We start from the raw sequence: 6,000 nt of genomic DNA on the forward strand, positions 1-6,000 counted from the left end.
GTTTCCAACTCTAAATGCTGATTTCTTTGGTTTGGACGAGTTTGATCATTATCTACATTTAACCCCACACAGAGGCTATCTGGGAACCCACCTCAGAACAAAGTATGAATAACATAACTTCGTATGTCTCAGTTATATTTATAATATTTTGGTTAGCTTACAACAAGAGTTTGTACCCTATGGTCTGCACAATCTGCTGTATAAATTTGTGACTGTGATTGTTGTGCCAGCTATTGGATGTTGTGAACTCTTATATTACATGCCAATAAATGCAAACCTAGCTATCATTAGCATAGTCGGAGTCAAATTACAGTTTTAGATTCAACGCTATATTTAGCAATAAATTAGCCCATTACATGAATTTTACGTTTTTCTTTGCTAGTTGGGGTGCTAGGTATCAATAAGCTAGATGTTAACAGAAGAGAAAGGTTAGGCAACAGGTATGTCCAATTTGCCTGCAGCCTTTGTATGCCTGTTTGGCAACGGAGCAAACGACAACTCAGTCAATGCCAATTAAACACTGATAGCAAATAATGTATGTAAATAGTGAGGCTAATGTTAGCAGAGGTGTGGTTACGCTGAGTACTGTATGTGTGTGTGTGTGTGTGTGTGTGTGTGTGTGTGTGTGTGTGTGTGTGTGTGGGGGGGGGGGGGGGGGTAGTCAAAAGTGTGTGCAATGTCAAAGATATTTTGCAGTTTAGAATATGACATGAATATGACATTCCGTTTTGAAGGATAGAGAAAGGCAATAACAGGACTGTAGTTCTTAATGCAAAATAATCTGACACACATGCTGTGAACACTATGAGATTCATTTTCTCAATCGCTAAGACATAGAGCAGCTAAATGGACACCATGTGGCAGGCTCTAGAGTGCACTTCCTTGCGATACCGCTGAACTTCCTTGATCTTAAACTGCTGGCAAAAGGAGGCCATCCGTCAGGTTCCAGGCAAAAAGTGAAAGCAGATTGTAAGAGCCTGACTGAAAACAGACCTGACCAGCACATATGGCCTCATAAAGAACCTGGCCCTGCACTGTAAACATTTGCCATTTTTAGGACGCTTAAGAAACGACATGAACCAGACAGTAGCCACAGTCTGGTGTGCCGAGTAGAAAAGAGTTGAATTTGAATGAATTTGCCTTCCATTTCAGTCTTATCTGAGTGACTTGGCAAACTTTACATTGTGAATTCTCACCAGTATGTCACATCACCTGATAAGAACATTAGGATGATTCCTCAAATGATAACAAAAGATGCTGTAGCTCAAAAAGATTTGATAAAATGTGCCCGTCTAGACAGTTTAACTGCAAATTCTCCAAGGGCATTGGCATAGTAGAGCCAGAAACAACTGGAATCTACTGGTCTTCCCTCTTTCACTAGAAAAAACACATTGTACATTTTGTTTTCTTTCATTCCTATAATAGTGATTACACAATGCATTAGAAAGGCTGTGATCAAATCTGTGGAGTCCTTTTGATGACCAAAAATACAGCTTGGCGACATCAGTAACATTTTATCGTCGCCAGATTTTTCTTTTCTTTTTTTTTATGCTGGATTATTCAAAGACATGTTACCAGCCTGGTTTGGTATTTCCTGTGAAGACTGTGCTTCCATTCATATCCCAATCACTTTGATACCAGTCATCCTCTGTAGCCTTGATGACCTCACTTGAGAGTTTCCCCCCTCCTAAAAATCACTCCAGATCAAAGAATGTGATGTTTGATCCTCTGATAATAGTGCAAAGCCTCAGAGCCTCAGACTTTGGATTCCACTCTTCTCTCTTGCCTTTGTTTGCAGCTTTTGAAAGAAAAAAATGCTGTATTGAATAAAAAAAAGGATTTGGGAAAAAGTACATCAGAAATGCACAATAAGTCAAAAGGGGGCGAGCACTTAGCGGAGTAATGATGCCAGTTAGCATTGCCGGTCTCCCAGTTCTTGTGACCTAGATAGAGAATGACATGAGCAAGCTGTGGTGACTGGAATTGCTTCCATTTGCTCATCACTGCAGCATTGCTAATACACTTCTACTAAGAGATAGGGTGAATCTGTCAAGCACAACATGCAAATTTCTGTATATTTTATACCCCTCCGCCCAAAAAAGGAAAAACCCACCCCATCTGACGTTTTATGTGACATTTAAAGACGTTGAGAAAAGTTGAAGTAGTAGTGCAAGTCTTTCCTTTTTTTTTTGTTCAGGTCTCCGTGTTTCTTTTTATTACATGCTAAATCCTCTAAATGAGAAACAATATGATTGGAGTGTAAAGATGTTCTGACAAGGATGCACATTCTTCAAATGCCTTTGAGAGGCTGTCCTCATCTCCCTGCTTACATATTCATGAGGAGAAACTGATATTTTGGTCTACGAGACCTTCATCAACAGGAAGACATATTGAGACAATGACAAATTAGCACGTGTCCACGATCGTGCACGTTGGGACACACAGACATCCACTCCTGTCCCTACACGAAAGTCCACCAAAAAAGAAAAAAGAAAAAAAGGGGCTGGTCCAAGGGCATCTTTTGGTCCCAGACGCTCCACAGTCTGACAAATCTGCCTCACTCTGCACTTTCTGCATAATTCCCTCTACTTCGGGCCTAAATGACCTGCGTGATCGCCATGAATATCAATGTCACGCATGTCCGTCTGAGTCAGTTCAGTTTGCTTTGATGCATGTCGCTGGCTCTGCCGTTTTAAAAGCATGGCCGGGCTCGAGGAGGAGGGGGAAGCAGCGGCAGGATATTGCTGGCAGAGGCATTTATGTCACCTTATAAATTGCAACGTATACGTCACTTTGAGGAATGTAACCGAAATTGGAGCACCCCTTTCAATCTTAAGCAACTTTGTCACCGTCCCCCTTCCTGGAAAAAAATTAAATAAAGAATCATCATTTTGACCCCTGTCCGATCAGAGGAGGAGTCATGTTTTAGCTGCGTCGCCTCTGACTTTCACAAACAAGCCGGAGTGAAAGATTAGGTTTTAAACAGCAAAGCTGGATGCCATTTTCAGCTGCAGTTATGAAAATGTGAGTCCCTGAACTACTTTACTTTTAAACTTGCTCCATGAACTTTTCATTACTGCTGTCCAGTAGAGCTGTGTGATACTGCAAAGTTTGGTATTGATTACATACAGAGTAAATGCAGAGCCGGTACTGCAGATACAGATACTAATACTTTTAACCTATGAATTTTGGGATGAATCAATATCATAAATTTCCAAATTCTGAACACATTTTAATGACCTCTAAAGTGCTGATTTTCCACAATACTTAGTTAACACAACAAAATCTACCTTTCAGCCTTTAGTGTACTTTAAAATTGGGCTTTTTAGAGGCCTTGAATTTAACTGTGCCTCTCTCCAAAGCTCTTTGGGGCAACTTCTGTTTAATAATTGTGTTTTAGGCTATGAATAAAATAGTATAGTGCATGTTTATGTATGTATGTATGTATGTGTTTTTTATTTCAGAAAAATAATCAGTTTAACACTACATATTGAACAGAAACAAAGTATCAATCCTGTCACACTAGCATTATTTCAATACCAGCACTGGTAACAAAATTGACATCCATCCGTCTGGTTAAACACAGCAGCTATCACTCATGTCCGGATACACAGTGATTTCAGTGAGGCTAGTGTCTGTAGGGATACAGTTTTAAATAAATTATGTTTAGTAAGATTTTGATTTAGTAACTGAAAAGTCTTTTAAAGTGTGCACAGCAGAATTTTTAGTGTCCTGTTCAAAGAGTTGGATTTTATTCTGTCTTTAAAGATTTTTGTTTGACAAAACCTAAGTTTTTGATATAGCTTGATTCTCAGAAGCTCCTCCTAAAATATTTAAAGCCAAATTTGTGCATTTTTGGACCATAAACCACCATGTGAGTCCTTTTTGTCAATTTAACTTGGACGTCTGCGTAAGTGAGATTATGTAGAGAAAATTCCTGTCCTGTTCATTCTATACCAAATTCATACACATATTGAGGCCTGAGAGGCTGTTACAAATGTGCTTTTTCATAAATACTAAAGCCAGCATTTGTGTTGTGAACAGTATTTTGAACAGCATTTTGTCATTAGCACATGCACATACAGATTGTGTAAATGTGTAGTCTGGAGACTAAGGCTACGTTCACACTGCAGGTCTTAATGCTCAATTCCGATTTTTTGATCAAATCCGATTTTTTTGTCTGCTTGTTCACACTACAAATAAAATGCGACAGCAAACGCGCTCTAGTGTGAACCCTCAAAACGGCCCACATGTGCAAAAGAAGACGTCACACACAACGCGTTCTGTTTAGACCCAGAGCAAACAATATTGTTTGACTGATGGCCCTTAATATAAAGACTTTGGACTTTATGTTTTCCAACTTTTGCTTTAAGTTATTTTGTTATTTACATAATAATGTAAATAACCTAATAATTATCCTTATTGCTGCTTTAGAGAGGAGCGGTGCTTCAAAGGATAGTTGCAGATTTCTGTCAGAACCTGCAAATTATACAGTATAAATAAAATGTTCACGTTTCTCCAACGTTGTCTTCCCAACATTTTCACTAACATCTACACGGGATGGCCAGGAAGCGTTCGCGATGTCTTCTCCAGCACTGATAATTGGCGTCTGTCTGTGTCAGTGACATAAAAGACGGATTTAATGCGACATGACCATTCAAACAGCAGTCGGCTTCTAAAATATCAGATATGTATCAGATTCAGTACCACATACGAAAGTGACCCACATCGGAATTGAAAATATCGGATTTGTGCCGTTCGCACTGTCATACCATAATCGGATATGGGTCGCATAGGGTCAAAAAAATCTGATTTGATGCGCTTTCACCTGCAGTGCGAACGTAGCCTAAGAGGTATAAGCAGCTTCATTTTGGGGTCCACTGGAACTCATATACAAGTTTTCTAACTATATCCACAGCAGAGAATAGAACTGGTTATCCTAAACATTTTGGCAAGTTGTGTATCGCAGTGCAAACACTTCAACACAGGACAACGTGGTTAGGAGATCCACTGATCAGCAAGCTTATTTCTAATCATTTTTAAGGTGTTTTCTGTTTTTGGAAGGCCAGATGTGAGGTTTGTCCACAGAGGCATAACTCTTCTGTGCAAGTAGACTTTTACTATACAGGGTGGGCCATTTATATGGATACACCGTAATAAAATGGGAATGGTTGGTGATATTAAAGTCCTGTTTGTGGCACATTTGTAGATGTGAGGGGGCAAACTCCTCAAGATGGGTGGTGACCATGGTGGCCATTTAGAAGTTGGCAATCTTGGATACAACTTTTGTTTTTTTCAATAGGAAGAGGGCCATGTGACACATCAAACTTATTGGTAATGTCACAAGAAAAACAATGGTGTGATTGGTTTCAACGTAACTTTATTCTTTCATGAGTTATTTACAAGTTTCTCTTTGTTCACAGCCATTGACATGTCGAAGAGGTTAACACGTGAGGAGCAGATCGAAATTGTGTTGATATCTGGTGAACGCAGTAACCGGGTCATTGCAGCAGATTTCAATGCAAGACACCCTACGAGACCACCCATCTCCCATGTTACAGTTAGCAAACTGCTTGCTAAGTTTCGTGAAACTGGTTTAGTGTTGGATTTGCCAAAATGTGGACGCAAGAAAACTGTCACTAATGAAGAAACATCAGTGGCTGTCTCAGCTTCATTCAGCAAGAGCCCACAGCGTAGCACTCACAGCATGTCACTGGAGAGTGGCATTAGTCGAGCATCCCTTCGGCAGATATTAGCTACGCACAAATGGCACCCTTACAAACTCCATCTACTGTAGCATCTCAACGAGGATGACCCAGATCGGCACACAGAATTTGCAGAATGGGCAAAACAAAAAATTGGAACAGGACCCTCAGTTCACGCAGAAGATTTTGTTCAGTGATGAGGCAAACTTTTATGTGAATGGTGAAGTTAACAAACAAAACCACCGCTATTGGTCTGACACTAACCCACATTGGATGGATCCCTCCAAGACGGTTG

General features: G+C 40.0%; 1 long non-coding RNA gene across 1 annotated transcript in view; it reads left to right on the forward strand.

The window, feature by feature from the left end:
* LOC308394275 overlaps positions 1–5,491 on the forward strand; it is a 37,146-nt gene extending 31,655 nt beyond the window's left edge. Inside the window, exon 3 of the long non-coding RNA XR_013971154.1 lies at positions 5,424–5,491. This is a non-coding gene — a long non-coding RNA (uncharacterized lncRNA). The remainder of the gene's footprint in view (positions 1–5,423) is intronic.
* Positions 5,492–6,000: the final 509 nt, after the last annotated feature.

The sequence above is a fragment of the Rhamphochromis sp. 'chilingali' genome (genome assembly GCF_963969265.1).
Source record: "Rhamphochromis sp. 'chilingali' genome assembly, chromosome: 3".
NCBI lineage: Eukaryota > Metazoa > Chordata > Actinopteri > Cichliformes > Cichlidae > Rhamphochromis > Rhamphochromis sp. 'chilingali'.